This window comes from Lygodium microphyllum, chromosome 24 (genome assembly GCF_053477565.2).
Source record: "Lygodium microphyllum isolate KBCC chromosome 24, Lygodium_microphyllum_v1.1.10, whole genome shotgun sequence".
Taxonomy (NCBI): Eukaryota; Viridiplantae; Streptophyta; class Polypodiopsida; order Schizaeales; family Lygodiaceae; genus Lygodium; species Lygodium microphyllum.
Window position 1 is genome coordinate 26296539 of NC_141158.1, and position 19618 is coordinate 26316156.

The following is a 19618-nucleotide window of genomic DNA, read 5'->3' on the forward strand; positions in this document are numbered from 1 at the left end:
TGTATCATAGGCTATCAATAGATTACGAGTGGTAGATTGTAGCTTGATCTCAATAGATAAGCTCACATGGTTTCAAGATTGAGGAAAATCATTTTTCAAACGTAGATGCAATATTTGGAGCTTGGTACACTATCGGGAGCTTTGTAAATAGAAGGAGCTTCACGCGTTGTTGGGAGCTTAATCAGAATGAGTTTCACATGCACCTATATTAAGCGTGGTTCGTGTCTCACACATTGCCATTATCAGACACAATTCTCCAGAGAACCTATCAACACGTTGCACGCTCTCCGTCAAGCACCCATGTCGTCATCAACTTTGAGAAAACATCATGTAGTCAAAGACTATTCCAAGCTACTAGAAAAACGAGATTCCTTTAAAAAATTATGTTAAACTTGAGAAGACAATTCGAGTTTTATAAAGCAGAAGAAACCTAATGGCGACCTGTGAAGAAGGAGACCTCGTGCTTCAACAAACTTGGCTCTTAATGGTACTGTTGTCAATGGCAAAAAAATAATACTTCGTCTCCACGACCCTTGAACGCCTTCCCACAGGCGATGTTGATGCTGATTATGCAATGTTTATGGATTCTTCACAGAGATTATATAAATAAGAATCAGAGGAGGAAAGACAAGCAAGCACGCAAGAGAGCTACAAAAACCCTGCACGTTGAACCGAAGTGTTTCTCACGATCACTGCCTATACACACAAACCTTCAAACTATTAAACAAGGATCATTAAACACACAAAGCCCCTCAGCGGCGGGGTAGAGGGATCTATTATGTTAAACTAATTTGAGGCAAGGGGAGATCAAGCAATATAAGCTTGACCTGAAGGGCATATCGGTTTGTAGGAGTGCTATGTGTGCACATCTCAATTGAATTCGATTCCCAAGGATGGACCAATCTTGATTTGCCTCATCCAAACGAGAGATCTTGGCATCTTAACTAGGTTGACAGATGCAGCTAAGTAAAGGAGTACGAACTTCCATATACAATTCTTGCATGATTTTTATGTAGCAATTTACTGATGGTGTTTAGACATGTGACGTGACATTTCATGGGTGTTAGGCTCTTTATTAGGCTTTGTATTGTGTGCCTTAATGGATAGTACCATAGTAGGCTATGTGTGAGGAGGAGGAGATGGAACCTCAACTGGGAGTACAATAGACAATGTAGAGTGTGAGAGCACGACACTCAATACAATAATCTAAAGTGTAAGTGTAAGGTGCAAGTACAAAGTATAACCCTTCAACCTTATGATTATAAGAGGGTGTTTACACCTGAGGAGTCTGAGACACGATAAGTGCCTAAAACTAAGTAACATAGGCACATAAAATAAAATAAACAAATTTGGGGAAAAAACCTCTCATATGGAGAGTAAAAAGTGCCCCAGTGTCCTACTGAACATCACCGACAGTCCTTTATGAGCGTAGGCATGAGTCTAACCCAAAGACCCTCGTGGAGTGAAGAGTGATCAAGATACAAGGGTCATCAACCAAAGGAGATCGAATTAAAGTATTGCAAAATGCTTCAAATTTGTCAAAAGGAAGAGCTTTGGTGAAGATGTCTGCCACATTACTGGTGGTAGGACAGTAGACAAGGCTGATATCACCTACATGTAGCCTCTCTCTGACAAAGTGATAATGGATCTCAATGTGTTTCGTGCGTGCAAGAAACATTGGGTTCCGTGCTATTGCACTGGCACTCTGATTGTCAGTGAACAAAGGAGTATGTTCTGTGACACATACATCCAAGTCAGCTAATAAGCGTCTAATTCATACGCATTTAATTGTGGTAGTGAAAGCTGCCTTGTATTCAGCTTCACATGACGATGTGGCAACAATGGATTGTTTCTTGCTAAGCCAAGAGATGCAAGATGAGCCAAGAAAGAAACAATTGCCACTAGAGTGACGAGAATCATAACCACCAGCTCAATCAAAATCACTATAAGCATGTAAATGCAGTGGTCTCTCCTTGGTATAAAGCAACCCAAGTGTTCTAGTACCCTGCAAGGAACGGAAAACATGCTTGACAACTTGCCAATGTGACACGCGTGGCTGATGCATATATCTGCTCAGGGCTGAAATTGCAAATTGTATATCCGGCCTTATGTTGCATAGGTAGATAAGACATCCAACTATTTGAGCGTACGCATGGATATCAAACAAGTCACTGTCATCCTGCAATGACAACTTTGATCCAAGCTTCATTGATGTGCAAACTGGCTTGCAATCCTGTAAGCCAAACCTCTCAAGAAGTTTACCAATGTATCTCGACTCTGATAATCCAATGCATCTAGCATCGTGAATGAACTGAATGCCCACGTAATAGTGCAAAGGCCCCAAATCTGACATCTCAAAAGTTTGCTACAAATTTCGTTTGAATGCTGAAATCTGATCAGCATGTGTCCTTGTAAGCAAAAGATCATCAACATATAGACATATGACCAGCAAGGATCCCCTTTCTTTACATACATAAAGGATAGACTTTGACGAGTTTTTTATGAATCCTTGGCTGAGTAAAAAGACATCAATCTTTGCATACCAAGGTCGACGAGCTTGTTTCAAACCATATGAAGCCTTTTTCAGCTTACAGACCTAGTGTTCGGATCCCTCAATTGTAAAACCAATGGGCTGTTGTACATACACTTCTTCTTGAAGTTCCCCATGTAAAAAGGCAGTCTTTATATCGAGTTGATCCATAATGGGCAGCCAAAGCAACAATGAGACCTAATGGTAGTCATGCAGGTGGTAGGAGCAAATGTCTCCTCATAGTCAATGCCTTTCTTATGTGTACCTCTTGGCCTTCCTTTTCAGCTTATAGACGCACTTTGTACATTGTTGCCGTCCAATGCACATTATGTTGTGCATCCTTGAAACATTCATGCTCCTCATCATCAAATGTATCTGATGCCATAGCAAACTCCATGGTATATGCATCATCATGCATACTAGATTGCCTTCTAGTACAACCAGCAATGGGAGCATCCAAATGACTATCTTTCATAGTTTGCAAATACCATTTAGGCATTTGTCTAGCCTCTTGACTGTGTACAAGCTCTTGCTTAATTGCTGTTATAGTCAGATTAAGCAGAAAATTTTAGGAACATTTAGTAAATTTTCGTAAGAATAGGCATTAAGCCTTTGTAATTTGTACTTTTGAGGGCACGCATAATGAGGCAAGTGTCGTACAACAATGCATTGCTGTTATTTCTTGGTTAGGCGCTGATTTGGGTCAAATTGGACACACTTTGGCATTTGTGTGACAGTTTGGTACTTGTTGCATACTTTAGTGGAGATATATTGGGCTGCAGGTTTTTGTCCATTACTGACAGCATGGCAGGTGAGGGGATTAATGATCAGGGCAACATGCTTGGTGTTCTCACTCAAGAGGACAAACTTGATGGATCAAACCACCCATTGTGGAGTTTTATGGTTCTCAACCTTCTTGTAGCGAAGGACTTGTGGGACTATGTGAGAGGTGATTTGGAGTGACCAAGAGGTCTTGCATGTCAAACACCTCAACTAATGTCAGGGGATAGGTTGTTGGTGCTGGTGCCCCTTTTTCCCCTCCTACCGAGAATCAGAGGAGATGGGACTCAAAAGATGTTGAGGCACTTTCTTTGATTGCCTTGTTAGTGAAAAGATCGATTATTCCACACATTTGGTCTTGTAAGGCCTCAATATCAGTATGGGATGTACTTGAGCGTATGTTTGCAACACGTAATGAGGCCATAATATCTTATCTCCATAGAGAGTTGGCCAATGTCAACATGGATGAGGGTGATTGCATGATAGGTCACCTTACTCAAATTTAGGATTTGCGTGAGGAGCTACTCAATGTGGATGAAATCATTCAAGATGTTGAACTAGTAAACATCACATTGAACTCTCTTCTAGAGTTGTATCTTGGTTTCTACACCTCTTTGATGTTGTCTTTTGGGGAGGGGGGGGGTGTGCGGGGGGAGGGGGGGGAGGGGGGAAGCAGCCCCTTACATTTGTGGAGTTCGAAGGCCTCTTATTGCAAGAGAAATAGACTGGGAAGAATGTTGCATTGCATTTAGGAGATGTGGCTATGCTTTCTAAGTTCAAAGGCAAAGGAAAAGTTAAGCAAAACTCAAAAAATCAGCAAAAGCGTCATGTTGGACAGCCATCAAATATGGCTGTCCAAGACATAGAAAAGTCTAAAAAGAAGGGGAAATGTCATTATTGCAAGAAGCTAGGTCACTATATTAATGAATGTTGTAAGAGATTATCCAAAGAGAAGAAAAAGACTCGGGTTTTGCTGTCCAAGAGACATCAGAGTCAACAAATCTATTGATGGTGACTTTGTGGAGGAGGACTATGCATTTTTTACTTGTAGTTATGATTCTTCAATGGCTAATTCAGCATTTGATGCTTCTGAAATGCAGCAAACATGGTATTTTAACAGTGGAGCTCTAGGAGTTGTTTGTTTTTCTCTTTGCATTTAACCCCTGCTAGGAAGTGTGTTTCATGTGCGAACAACATCAGTTATGATGTTTGTGGTGACAATCACTATTACTCCTGCAGATGGTTTTGACTTCGTGCTTCTAGATGTCTTCTTTGTACCTAGCATTACAAAGCACTCGTTGTCTATCTCTGGCTTTAACAAGCATGGCTTTCAAGTCATCTTTGAGGATGACGAATGCATTGTTAAAGACAAGGAGATGGATTATGCACTCAGGTTGTTTGGGACCCTATATGAGGGTTTGGTTTTTGTTGGATATCTAAGATACACAATCTTATGATGCTCTGGCAGTCACTAGGTCGCTTGGTGTGCAGAATGCGGAGCTATGGGATGCCCACTTTGGACATATGAGTTTTGGGAGTTTGGTGACCCTTCAAAGGTGTCATATGGTAGATGCATTGCCTCCAATGGACACTCCACCTCCTCATGCATGTGAGGGATGTAGTTTGGGCAAGATGCACAGCTTTTCTTTCAAAAGGGATGGTGAAGTGTGTGCTGTCCGGAAAATGCAACTTTTTCACTCTGATGTTTGTGGTCCCATGAGGACACGTGCACTTGGAGGTTGTCTTTAATGTGTTACATTTATTGATGACTACTCTCGAGTATACATGGGTGTATGGGCTGAAAGTAAAATCTGATGTGTTTATGGATTTTAAACATCTTGTTGCAAAGCTTGAGGCTGAAATTGGCTTGAAAGTGTAGACTCCTTGTGTATGGTACTCTAAAATTGATGTATATCTGGCTAGCAAAGGGGATGTCTTGCATGTATATGTGTCTTCTTGGTCAACTATCCAATGGATGTTTGACCAAGTAGGAGACTACAATGGACAGGCAAGGCTGAACTGAAGATGTCTAAAACTGTTTTGATTGGGAGAGGATTAATGGTGACCGACACATTCAAAATGGTCTTTTATACCTTGGGAAGGGTCCTACAAAGTTTGGTTAACATCCGAGTTCGTATGCAGGAGATACAAAGTCGCGAAGGTCGATGTCTAGCTAGGACTACATACTATAATGAACAGTTGCAGGTTGCGCAGAAAATTTTAAGGACAAATCTTCAGAATTTGGTCCAAGTGTCTTCAGATAAGTTGTAGATCACGAGCGGAGCTACATTTTTTCTTTTTAAAGCTTGGTGACCTGAGTTATGGTTCAAAAGATACGAGCAGTTTTCTGCAGGGTGGTTCTGTAGGACATTTTTTTGGACAGGATCAGACTGAATCTAATGGATGTAAAGTATCGCATGTGGCATATGCTTTGATAGAGACATTTGAGACTGACATGAAGTCCTGTAGCCCCCTCTCCTGCCAACCTATCACAAAAGTGGCTCCTATAGAGAAAGAGAAACTCCGCCACAACCGACTCTACAATCAAATCCGGAATACACAGTGCCTTGAGGCTACTGTCTTTTGCAGTTCTGTTGACATTCAGCCTAAATGGACTATGTTAGATTAGATCCCTTTTACTACATTCACCAAGCTTAGCTTCAATGTTGGAGAGCCAGAAGACCTTCTCATGTGTGGTGACCTTGAATATTATGATAAGACTTATGACCATGTGACTCCAAAGAGTGAGCAGTGTTTGGGCCAATTCAAGAATAGGAACTTCTTCAAGGTTACAACTAATTGATGATCCAGTTATCGAAAGGCTTGTTAGCAATGACAAGGCTACTATCTTGCCACGGACTCAATTTTGTCCACCTTAATGTGTGCTTTGAGATCTGTGTGTTCCTGGGACATTGCTATGCATAGGGTGGGGAACAAACTTTTCTTTGACAATTTCCAGAGATCAAACAAGAGTGCATTGATCCAATGGACCCTTCATACTCGTTGGACGGTGCGTACACTCTCAAAGGGATTAATGTCTATGGTATGAAAGCATATTGGCAGTTGTGTATTGAGTATGTCAGTGGTCTACATGCGGGATTGTGAAAGACAAGTTCTAGAAGGCACTGCAGTGGATTACCTATACGAGAACTGACAGGTGTTGATCGTGCTATATTAGGAAAGGACTCAAGTAAGTCAAGAAGTGGAGTTTGCATGCATGAGACTAGAATTAGATGGACAAGGGGGACTTAACTAAGACTCAATAGCCTAACTTTGGACAAAAAACAAGGAGTTTTATTTGAACGAGAGTAGCATATTCTAAAGGAAAAAAAAACAGATAGTGCCATTGTGGGAGGAGCAAGCAATCCTGGATGTCTTCGGGAGAACCCTCTCATAAATTGAACCTGCAATGATCAATCTCCTACATTTCCATCATCTCATGCACATGCTGAAGACATGGTTTGCTCACCCATATATTGAACATACGTATATACTTCGTGATTAAGAAAACAAAACAAAAAGAAAGCGAGAAGCTTTGTGCTAGGATAACTCATCTTTCATGCAAAAGGCAAACAAACATTACCTACAAATCACAAGTACTCCCAAAGATTGCATAGAGGCTTCAAAGTGAAAGCTTCTCACAATTTACTACTATCTAAACTATGTATACAGGAAGATACCTACTATCCACAAGGTTTTCTAGCTTGATTTATGGTCTTCAGAGACTCCCTTTGAATGCTACTCATGTTCTATGGTTGAAAGATGATTGTCAAAACCAAAGTACATTCTTTGGAGTGATTTTTGGGCAGCATATATATGTTTTAATGCTACTGTAATAAATCTGTCTAAAAGGGCTGAAATAGATTTTGAAGGCCCATAATGGGTTAACAGAGGTATTGATGCTTTCTGATGGATGATAGCACTTTCAGGTAATGATAACCGTCATTTACTAACAAGGATTTTGTTATATGCATGGTACTCCCAAAGATTTCATAGAGGCTTCAAAGTGAGAGATTGTGTATACACAATTTACTGCTATCTAAACTGGGTATACAGCAAGGTATCCGTTGTCCATAGGGTTTTTCAGATTGATTTATGGTCTTCAGAGACTCCCGTTGAATGCTACTGATGCTCTATGGTTGAAAGATGATTGTCAAAACCAAAATACATGCTTTGGAGTGATTTTTGGGCAGCACATGTATGTTTTGATGCTGCTGTAATAAATCTGTCTAAAAGGGCTGAAATAGATTTTGAAGGCCCATAATGGGTTAATAGAGGTATTGATGCTTTCTGATGGATATTAGCACTTTCGGGTAATGATACCCATCATTTACTAATAGGGATTTTGTTATATGCATGGTAGTACTCCCAAAGATTTCATAGAGGCTTCAAAGTGAGAGATTGTGTATACACAATTTACTGCTATCTAAAATGGGTATACAGCAAGGTTTCCACTGTCCATAGGGTTTTTCAGATTGATTTATGGTCTTCAGAGACTCCCATTGAATGCTATTGATGCTCTATGGTTGATAGATGTTTGCCAAAACCAAAGTACATGTTTTGGAGTGATTTTTGGGAAGCACATGTATGTTTTAATGCTGCTGTAATAAATCTGTCTAAAAGGGCTGAAATAGATTTTGAAGGCCCATAATGGGTTAACAGAGGTATTGATGCTTTCTAATGGATGATAGCACTTTCGGGTAATGATACCTATCATTTACTAACAGGGATTTTGTTATATGCATGGTAGTACTCCCAGTGTCTCATAGAGGCTTCAAAGTGAGAGCTTGTGTATACGCAGTTTACTGCTATCTAAACTGGGTCTACAGCAGGGTATCTGCTGTCCATAGGGTTTTCCAAAATGATTTATGGTCTTCAAAGACTCCCATTGAATGCTATTGATGCTCTATGGTTGGTAGATGATTGCCAAAACCAAAGTACATGCTTTGGAATGATTTCTGGGCAGCATATGTATGTTTTAATGCTGCTGTAATAAATCTGTCTAAAAGGGCTGAAATAGATTTTGAAGGCCCATAATGGGTTAACAGAGGTATTGATGCTTTCTGATGGATGATAGCACTTTCAGGTAATGATAACCGTCATTTACTAACAGGGATTTTGTTATATACATGGTACTCCCAGAGATTTCATAGAGGCTTCAAAGTGAGAGATTGTGTATACACAATTTACTGCTATCTAAACTGGGTATACAGCAAGATATCCGTTGTCCATAGGGTTTTTCAGATTGATTTATGGTCTTCAGAGACTCCCGTTGAATGCTACTGATGCTCTGGCTGAAAGATGATTGCCAAAACCAAAGTACATGCTTTGGAGTGATTTTTGGGCAGCACATGTATGTTTTAATGCTGCTGTAATAAATATGTCTAAAAGGGCTGAAATAGATTTTGAAGGCCCATAATGGGTTAACAGAGGTATTGATGCTTTATGATGGATGATAGCACTTTCGGGTAATGATACCCGTCATTTACTAACAGGGATTTTGTTATATGCATGGTAGTGCTCCCAAAGATTTCATAGAGGCTTCAAAGTGAGAGCTTGTGTATACACAGTTTACTGCTATCTAAACTGGGTATACATCAGGGTATCCGCTGTCCATAGGGTATTCCAGATTGATTTATGGTCTTCAGAGACTTCCATTGAATGCTATTGATGCTCTATGGTTGATAGATGATTGCCAAAACCAAAGTACCTGCTTTGGAGTGATTTTTGGGCAGCACATGTATGTTTTAATGCTGCTGTAATAAATCTGTCTAAAAGGGCTGAAATAGATTTGAAGGCCCATAATGGGTTAACAAAGGTATTGATGCTTTCTGATGGATGATAGCACTTTCGGGTAATGATACGCATCATTTGCTACAGGGTTTTGGTTATATGCATGGATTTATGAGGTGCATGTCATTGATTTTGGAGCAGAGATATTGATGTATGTCACAGTATATGAGTCATATTCTCAGTGTGTGTTATGGGCTAGCATCCCAAGTGTGTCTTCATGCCTAGGGTTTAGGCATATTATATGGATATAGTGTGATTGCTTTGCTAAGCTACATGTGATACAAGATCTTTGGATTGTGCCTTGATTATTGTCTTTGGATTCATCTAATCTTTATGATTACTCCGAGGACACCTTTTATTGGTTGCTTTCACTCCAGTGGAAGCATCTTCTTTGCTTTCGTCCAAATACTTATTGAAGGACATCTATGGCCGACGTGTATGCTTTGGGAGATTGTGTGGTTTGAGACAATTTAGACCGACCACCATCCTATCATTTTTTCTTGCTATATGCTTTGGGAGCTTCCAATCCCCGATTGGCATTGATGGCATCTCATGAGCAAGTGTCAATCCTACCCTCTCTACCTGCATCTGATAAGCTGGATGGGATGAACTTGTGAGAGTGCACAACACAAAGGGGCAAGTGATCACAGAGAGGAGACAAAGAGAGAATGCAAGAGAGAGAAGGAACAATGTGACTACAATGGCTGAAGGTACAAGGCTGCAACAATCAACCCCAACACGCAACAATGGGATGAGCTTCTCTCAAATGAGAACCTCTTGGCTACAAGAAGTGAGAAGACTAGTGTAGAACACATCCTATGTCGATGATGGAAGATGTGAGAGAGGTGTCACAGCTAGGTCCTTCAAAGAAATATCCATACTAAGGGATGCAAGCTCATCCCAAATCTCCTCCATCTTGTGGATGTGGTCCCGCATTGTAGGGGAATTTGCGACCAAAAGTTATCGTGGCTTCAAATCGAGAGAGAATCCATGCCCAAATGTCTAGATGCGAAAGAGAGACGTCAATATCTTCCAAACCTCTATGGCAATGCACATATATCTAACATGCATGAGCACAACATCTGCACAACTCAAAAAAAGAAAGAGCAGGCTCTAGCATTCAACCGATCCCGTACGACTATTAAATCTGCGAGCCACACTATCATGGCGATTTACAATAGGTTGGGATACTGAGAAAGAGAATGCAGATAATGTCAAGGGTAAATAGATCATAGAAGATGCAAGAGAGACATTGATACAAGTTACAAAGGATATCGTTGTTTGGGATGTAAAGAAAGATAGCCTAAGAAAATTAAGTGGATTAATGACGTGGATCTTTGATCTTGACATATTCCATGTGATATACAAGTTATTTAAAGTCGAAGGGAATGTCTTGTATGTATGTATGCCGTATTGGTCAACTATTGACCCAGGAGGGCAATATGGCTATAGGAGATTGCAGTGGGCGGGCAAGGCTGAACTAAAGATGTTTAAAACTGTTTTGATTGGGAGAGGATAATTGGTGAACGATGCATCCAAAATGGGCTTTTATACCTTGGGAAGGGTTCTTCAAAGTTTGGTTGGCATATGAATTCATATGTAGGGGAGGAGATGCAGAGTCGTGAAGGTCGATGTTTGGCCAAGACTGCATGCTGTAATGAACAATTGCAGGTTGCGTAGAAAATTTTAGGGACTGAAACCTTCAGAATTCGGTCTAGGCTTCTTCAAAAAAGTTGTAGATTGTGAGTGGGGCTACATTTTTTCTTTTTAAAGCTTGATAATCCGAGTTATGGTTCAAAATATACGAGCCATTTTCTATAGGGTGGTCCTATTGGACAGTTTTTTGGACAAAATTTGATGGATGCAAAGAATTGCACGTGACATGTCACATATGCTTTGACAAAGATGTTTGAGATTGACATGAGGGTACCAAGGATAGAAAAGAGGATCAGGATATGTGAGAGAAGAGATGCAGAAGAAGCCTATGCAATGTAGAACCTCGTGGAAGATGAGAAAATTGACACAGATGAAGAAAGAGGAAGGGGTATAAGTCGACATATGAGTTTGAGATGCCATATGATCCAAGAGGATTTACAGGGATTGGGATGCTGTAGAGGATTGATGAGCTATCATTGCCAAGGTTGGATGTAGAGGGATACATGTTAGTTGGAATCTCCTTCAACAACTACCCCCCAGCCTACCTTGGTGTTGCCAGCACCTCCACCTCTTGTCGCCATCCACTCCATCCTGCATTTTTGGTGTTTCATAGAATGTCTACATACTTTTCATCATCAAAATCAGTTGAACTCCCAAATTGGACTTAATGGCAATTATTCACCTACTCTTGAAATCCTGTCAATTAAGAGAGCCCTGTATAAAACTGCTTATAACTTTTGATCCATAACTTGGATCATTGAGCTTTCTGAAGGAAAAATGTAGCTATCGTTCCAAACTACAACTTTCGTAAAGACATGAGGGCAAATTCTTAAAGCTTATGCCTTTAAAAAACTCTGCACATCTTGCAGTACCATTTTCCTGCATGCAGTCCACTACAGTTGTCAAGCTTTCGAAGTATATACATCTCTCATATACTTGCTCAGTTTGCTACCAAACTTAGTGGGCCTGCTCCTTAGGTGCCAAAGCACACTATGGACATGGTATACACCATTAGAAGCTCTCTAATCAACACCAGATTTCAAAATTTAAATCTGCCCAAAATTGCTAACCACAACAAGCTTATCTATAACCTATATTTACATTACTTATAACTCTTGCTATAGCCGTCCCCTAGGTCAAATGGCATAACAAGTGGTTCTCAGAGTAACATGAAGCACTTGTGGACCAAATGGCATAGCCTTTGAACATGCAGCTCAGTTGATCCCCAATATCCTAAGGTAAATGACAAGATATAGCATGCTCTTCACTATAGCATGGCACATGCTCTTGCTCTATAACTTGAAGCAAAAAAACAGCTCTAATTGTATGACGCAGCTAGTAGCCAAACTTCAGACGACGGCCTATTTGTGCGTGAATTCAAATGGCACAAGTGACGTCTTTTTCACCTACCAACCTCGCCTAGAAGAGTGTTGGCTCCTCTCCCTAGTTCCGTCTACCAGCCATCTGCTTCAAGTGAGTCCTACTAATCTTAGACTCACTTACTCTCTAGACTCCCCTTGACCCCGTTCGGGTGCCCAAGGCCCCCCCAGATGGTCATCCCTCGCGCCTCTCCCCCATAAGTTACATTTATTAATGTAACATTTCCTTCCCCTAAAGAATCAATTTCGTCCTCGAAAATGATACTTGGAAGGTCCAACTGTAAATTGGAAAACCTTTTCCTTAAAGTACTTACTCGCTCCCATGTTGAGCTTTCTTCTGAACAATCTTTCCATTTGACCAAACATTCTTGATAAATAGTATTCCTTGTTCGTCTGTTACGAACATTTAATATTCTTTCTGGTTCATGTGGATTAGATTGGTCATCTAATAGCTCCTCAATGTTATCATTTAATATTAGATTATCCAAATCACCCAGCTTCTTCCTTAGCTTACTTACATGAAAAACTGGATGTGTTTTCCTACCAGCAAGTAGTTGGAGATTGTAAGTTTGCTCTCCCACCCTTTTAAGTATTATGAAAGGACCACAATATCTGGGTGAAAGCTTGTAAGCCTGTTCTCCCACACTTTTACTACCAGCAGGTAGTTGGAGCTTGTAAGCCTGTTCTCCCACCCTTTTAAGTATTATGAAAGGACCACAATATCTGGGTGAAAGCTTTGAACATCGTCCCGTTTTCATGGTTTTAGTTTGTTCAGGCACCTTAAGATAGACCAATTCTCCTTCTTCAAAGGAGATGTCTCTTCGGTGAGGATCTGCATAAGCTCTAGCTCGATTTTGAGCTTTCTTAATATTTTCTTGAGCAAATTTTAACATACTATTCATATCCTCCAATAAGTCCTTGGCTGCTTGAACCTTTTCCTTATGCAATCCTACTACATGAGAAGCTCTGTGTTAAAACCCATACATTAACATAAATGGACTATATCCAGTGGAAGAGTGCTTGGCACTATTATATGCAAACTCTGCTATCGATAGATACTCTTCCCAATTAGTTTGCCTTTTACTTACATATGCCCTGAGCATATCTTCAAGGATTTGGTTAACCCTTTCAATTTGCCCATCAATTTGCGGGTGGTCCGCCGTACTCATGCTAAGTTTAGTATCCAACTTCCTAAATACAACATGCCACAATTGACTATCAAATTTTCTATCTCGATCAGAGACTATATTTGCCAGAAGGCCATACAATCGGTATATGTTCTCTACGAACAATCTAGCCAATTCCGGTGTTTTAACATCAATTGAAGTTGAAATAAACCTAGCCATTTTGGTTAACCTATCCACAATCACCCACACAGAGTCGTGCCCCCTCTGTGTTCTGGGTAACGCAACAATAAAGTCCATGGAGATACTCTCCCATTTTCCCGAAGGAATCTTTAATGGGTGGAGAAGTCCTTCCATTTTCAATCTTTCAGCTTTATTAACATGGCATTTATTACATTTGACCACATAGTCAAGGACGTCCTTATTCATTCCAGACCAATAGAACTGCCTTTTAATAAGACTATAAGTCTTATTAACTCCTGGATGTCCTGCGCTAGGGGTATCATGACACTCAAAGAGTATCTAGCGCCTTATTTCTTCATTTTTCGGGACACATACCCCACCCTTGTAGAGTAAATAACCATTATCAATGGTAAAATTCTTCCACTTGAATCTCATTTGAGCAACCCCTGATGCTCCATTTCCTTGATGAACATCCTCATATATTCCTTCCTCTGTGGAGGCTCTTCCATTTGGATCCCCATTATTTATTGCTTCCCATATGTTGGAATATGCCGGATCAACTTGGCATTTCCCTTTCAAAGATTCAAGTAAAACAGAAGTGAACCGAGTAAAACTCAATTCATTTATGATGAGCATTCTACTGAGTGCATCAGACACTGTATTGTACTTCCCTTTTCTATACCTTATTTCGTAGTCGAACTCTTGAAGGAGTTCGGCCCATCTGGCTTTGCGCCCTTGTAGATCCAGTTGGTCATTAAACCACTTAATGCTTTCATGATCCGACAAGATCAAAAGATTGGCACCGTACAGATAGTGCCTCCATTTCTTCATTGCATGTACTATTGCATACAGCTCCCTCTCATAAACAGAATAATTCCATTTTGCACGGTCTAATTTCTTGCTTTCAAAAGCAACTGGTCGACCTTCTTGTAATAAGACCGCGCCTATCGCTTTATCACTGGCATCGGCTTCAACCACAAATGGTTTATTGGGATCCATAATTAATAGTACTAGAGCTGTAGCAATAACTACCTAAAGTTTTTGAAAACTTTCATTTTGGTCTGTTCCCCAATTAAAGCTCTCCTAATACCAGTATGACGCAGCTAGTAGCCAAACTTTTGACGACGACCTATCTGTACATGAATTCAAATGGCACAAATGACGTTCTTTTTCACCTCCCAACCTCGCCTAGAAGAGTGCTGGCTCCTCTCCCTAGTTCCGTCTACTAGCCGTCCGCTTTAGGTGAGTCCTACTAATCTTAGACTCACTTACTCTCTATGTTAGAAGATGGGCATAGAAACCCACTGTAAGCAAGGGAGTATAAGGGCAGATGAGTGTGAATAGCCCTAGGGGCAGGGGAAACCCTAACCCTAGCTGGCAAAGGGCTATATAAACAACCTATGGGTCACTATCATGGGTGAGAGAGTGTACCCAAGTTGTACTCTAAGCAACTTAGTAAGTAAGATTTCATTCTTATACTTTGAGCTCTCTTCTCCCTCTTGTGCACATATTCTACTGCTGCAAACTCTGATTCTCAACATGGTATCAGAGCCATCTCTGATCTCCTCAGCTTCCCTCAACATCAGTTATCACTAAGTGCACATGAGCCATCATTTTCTTCATCCTATCTTTCTTTCCTCCATAGCTGCCTGCAACCTACCTCCATTGGAGGACTTGGGGAGGACAAAGGAGGCCATATCAGCTCCTGTTTTCTTCTAGGAACTTCTTCCCTACCTCAGGGCGAATCAGCCTGGAGTGATAAACCCCGGGATTGGTCGACGTCGTGAGCAGCATTGCGTGGATTGCAGAAAGGGCGCAGTTCTAGGCAGGCGACTACCTCGTGCTGAAACGCGGGCTGCAGGCGGCGCAATCTCAGCCACCACCATAGGGCTTTGATAGCCCCCCAAGTGGGCTATCCTCAGCTAAGAGGGCTCTGAGAAATTTATCCTCTGCTGGCTGCTACAAGCCAAACCCTAACTGTGTTTTTTTGGGCAGCCATAGCCAACAAGCTCCAAGCTTGACATTTTGTCATTTTTACACTCTGAGCTTCATTAACAGTGATTCTAATCACTGAAGCAGAGTCTCTGAACCCTATTCCAGAGTGTAAAGCTCTTGGGCATACTCAATGGACATCACCAAGCATCGGGAAACCGACTTCCAACAGGGTTCCATTCAAGCACTTCACTGAGCTTGACAATAGTGTTCTTTTAACACTAATCATAAGTCATCAGGTTAATTGCTTGCTGGGCATTCATTAAAACCCGGTGAGTTTTTTGTTCCTCTTCATATATTGTTGTAAGGTTATGTGTAAAATTAACACAGACCATCATGCACAAGAAGTGTATTGCATACCGTGAGTGACTTTGTCTCAAGTACATTGGTCAATAAAATCAATAGCATGAGTGTCATCATACTCTCCTCGGAATCATCAGCAACAAGCATTGAGATCATAGACAAACCATGTCCAACACAAGCTTCATCCACTAAGCTGTACCATAAGGAGGAGCCTGAAGTCCAGTCTAGGTTTACTTCATTAAAACCTAAAAAGACCATTAAACCACGGAAGAAGCTTGCACATAAGAAAGGACCACCAAAGTCATACTTTGAAATATTACACTTATATGATTTTCAGCCTTTCTCTTCATTGCAACTTTGACTTCACATTGTCTAATTTGCTTCTGCATTCAGTGAAAAGTTTGTAAGGGACTAGACACTGCCCTTGTCCTAACAAGTGGTAAGACATTCCCAATGACCACAACATATGCTGATGTCCGTCCTCAAATTCGAAAGTTTGATGGTAAGGATTTCCATCCATGGCAGGTACTTATAAAATACAAAATGATGGAGATGGGGTATTGATCTCTTATCCAAGGCAGTAGAGCTGTAAACTCTGCAAATATGATTGATATAGAGAATGACCAACGTGCTCAAGCAATCATAATGCTACACTTAGATGAATCCCTGATTCATCATGTTGATCAACTAAACACTGCTAAAGAAAAATGGGATGAGCTTGAAAAGCTCTATGGAGCCACTGGCAAAATACTAAAATCTTCCTTAAAATTGAATTCTTTAGCTTGGAATATCGTTCAGGAGAAGATTTGGGAAAATTCATTTCTCATATGAAGGGACTTATGGCACAGCTTGCTTCTGTACAAGCTCCCATACTTGAAGAAGATGCTATTGCTATTCTCCTAAAAGCTGTAAAACAGGTGTTTCCTACTCTTGTAACCACTCTCATCAACATTCCAGATCCTACTTTGACAAGTACCATTCAATCCTGTTTGGATGAAGAAAAGAGGAACCACAAAGAAAGCAGCAACAGTCAGGCAACTTCAAATTCCCGTGAACAAGTATTGGTTCATACAGTTCTCACTAAATGTTCTTTCTGTAAGAAAAAATGACATCTTGTAAACAACTGCTAGAAGAAGTATCCCGAGAAGATGAAATGTAACAAATGCAAGAAGACAGGGCATATCACTAGTAAATGCCCCAATACTCCTGAAATACCCAAAGAATTGGTGGCCAACTATGTCTCTAATTCATCTGAAGATCAACTGTTTTGACTATTTAAATCATCTACCTAAAACAACCTTGTAAGCCTGATTTATAAAGGCATCCCAAAAAGGGGGGGGAATCTTTTACATGCCTTGTAATCCAATGCCACCCTGGCATTGAGGGGGGGTGTTAGAAGATGGGCATAGAAACCCACTGTAAGCAAGGGAGTATAAGGGCAGATGAGTGTGAATAGCCCTAGGGGCAGGGGAAACCCTAACCCTAGCTGGCAAAGGGCTATATAGACAGCCTATGGGTCACTATCATGGGTGAGAGAGTGTACCCAAGTTGTACTCTAAGCACCTTAGTAAGCAAGATTTCATTCTTGTACTTTGAGCTCTCTTCTCCCTCTTATGCACACATTCTACTGCTGCAAACTCTGATTCTCAACACTCTAGACTCCCCTTGACCCCTTCTATTTCTTTTCAACGACTATCTTGTGTCGACCACATTTTCCTGAAATCGTTTTCTCGTAATCTTTCTCGTTGATGAGAAATAGAATTTTTTGTAGAGGGTCTAAATTACCATAAACATTAGAAAATTTTTGGACTAAAAAATATGCATCCAAGCTAGTATCACAAGCTAGCATCCAAGCACACAGTTTCACTCGTAAACATCATGAAGGTCAAATGCAAACGTAAGATGCAGTTTCCATTAAAATTTTAGTATTTTCGTAGCAAAACCAGCTAAAAATTGCAACAATAAGCATCTCTAGCAATTCATTTGCCAGGCAAAACAGAAAATTCATGGCACACTGCAACAGTAAATACTAGCAAAAATTTTACTATGACAATTGCCAACACTCACTACTTTTGCCCAAACCCTGGAGCAGATCTAAAAACAAAGTCCTAATAAATGTCTCCTTGCCACGAGCAATGAAGCTAAAAGCCAATCTACAAAAAGTAACCAACAATCCAAACCATCAAATGGATTTCAGAATTCTAACTCTTGTGTGTCGTAACAACACAAATCAAATGGAAAAAACAATGATACACTTACAAAGAATTGATCTTCTAGTCATTACGAGTTTCTAGAGAAAGGCATGAAACATGCTTGTACACAGAGCAGGGTAATTTAATGTGTAATACAGTGTATATAAAAATACAAGAAAAGACGTGCTAGTTCTTGAGACTTACTTTTTTGGCTGACTCCCTGCCTCAAACTCCTTCCAACAAAGATCCTACACATGTAGACAGTGTCCCCTCAAACACTAATGAAAAGCCATATATGATACTCATGTCAAGTTTCTTTTAGTGCTGATTGATGTCATTTCACTTTGAAAACCCTAGCAACTAGTGTGGAATGTGGACATCCATGACAATCAAGGACAATGACCGAATGTTGTCCAGGGCATTCATTGTACACATTACACAGGCAGTACTACTCGTCTTTTTCTTGTTACATGACTATTATAACATTCATGATCACACAATATCCCTTTACAGTACAAAAATCGTTAGACGATACCACAACATGTGCCCTTGATGTACTAACTGGATAACTAGCTATAATTAGGACCATCAAGGGGATCCCTTATGAAAACATTGATTCAAGAAATTCCACTCAGACCTTATGAAGAGTGGACAATATTCAGGTTACTAGCAGTATGCCCTGGTAGTACAGGTGCAGAGAGCACTAGAAAAATGATCTAGTTGCAGAAGACAAACTTAAGGAAGCATATCAAAATGAACCAGGGGTAAATGATCTAGTTGCAGAAGACAAGCTTCAAAGGAAGCATGTCAAAAAGAGCCAAAAGTTGTTTACCACGCAGCCACATACAACTCGACAAGAGATAGAAGGCAGCTAAGCTGCAGGCTAAATTTTCATTTTCGCATTCAGGGACCTGGCTAGATTAGTTCCCGCAATGAAGCGAGCAGCAAAGCTTACCCCGCCATAGCGAAATAAAAGGCGGAACGGCATTCCTTTTTCAGTGATAAAACTGAAAACGCATGTTGAAATGAGCCAAAAGTTGCTGCCAAGCAGCCACGCATAGCTTTATTGGGAGACGGAAACCAGTGAAACGAGAGGCTGAGATTTCGTTTATGCATTCAGATATCGGTCTCCATTAACTCCAGTGTACCATAACTCAACTTGCCATAGCCAAGTTACATACAGAACGAAATTGCCTAAGGGTCCCGCCGTTCCAGTCTGGGGATGGCCACGAAGTTGCCACACCTCCCTTCCTTTCTCCATTTTCTCCCATTCTATCTGAAGAAACTTACCTCGACCTTGTAGAGCTTCCCCTCGTCGAGGACCTTGAATAAGGCGAAGCCCACCGGTGTGTGGTATCTCTGCGGCTCCGTCTCCCTGTGCGTGCCTGTGTTACTCAAGCCACCGCTGGAGGAGGTGGTAGAGGGGTATCAACCCTATGAGATGTTGTAAACCCTCCAAAACCCACACTACCTTTGGGTGAGCTCATAATAGGTTGAATGGTAAATTAAGACTAATACATTATACTAATCCGATTTAATCTTGGCCTGCTTACTAACTTATTATGTTGAATGGGTTTCCACTATATTGAATGGTTGGATTAAGATTGATCCAAATTAAGATTTGCTTGCTTGCTAACTTACCTTAGATGTTGAATGGGTGAATTAAGACTAACCCAATTTAATATT

The 19618-nt window shown here is 40.6% G+C and overlaps 1 protein-coding gene across 7 annotated transcripts in view; it reads right to left on the bottom strand.

Annotated features, from left to right (window-relative positions):
* The window catches only part of LOC148014930 (uncharacterized), a 93270-nt gene extending 73868 nt beyond the window's left edge, over positions 1-19402 (bottom strand). For 5 of the 7 annotated variants that reach the window (XR_015688361.1, XR_015688362.1, XM_087665490.1 and 2 more), the window contains exons 1-2: positions 19223-19402; positions 18137-18180 (exon numbers count right to left, since the gene is read on the bottom strand). The gene's annotated coding sequence lies outside the window, so the exon portion shown is untranslated. Of the gene's footprint in view, positions 1-17807; positions 17894-18136; positions 18181-19222 lie in introns of those variants that run through there. The other 2 variants (XR_015688363.1, XR_015688364.1) reach the window with 2 other exon arrangements.
* Between the last annotated feature and the right edge of the window lie 216 nt (positions 19403-19618).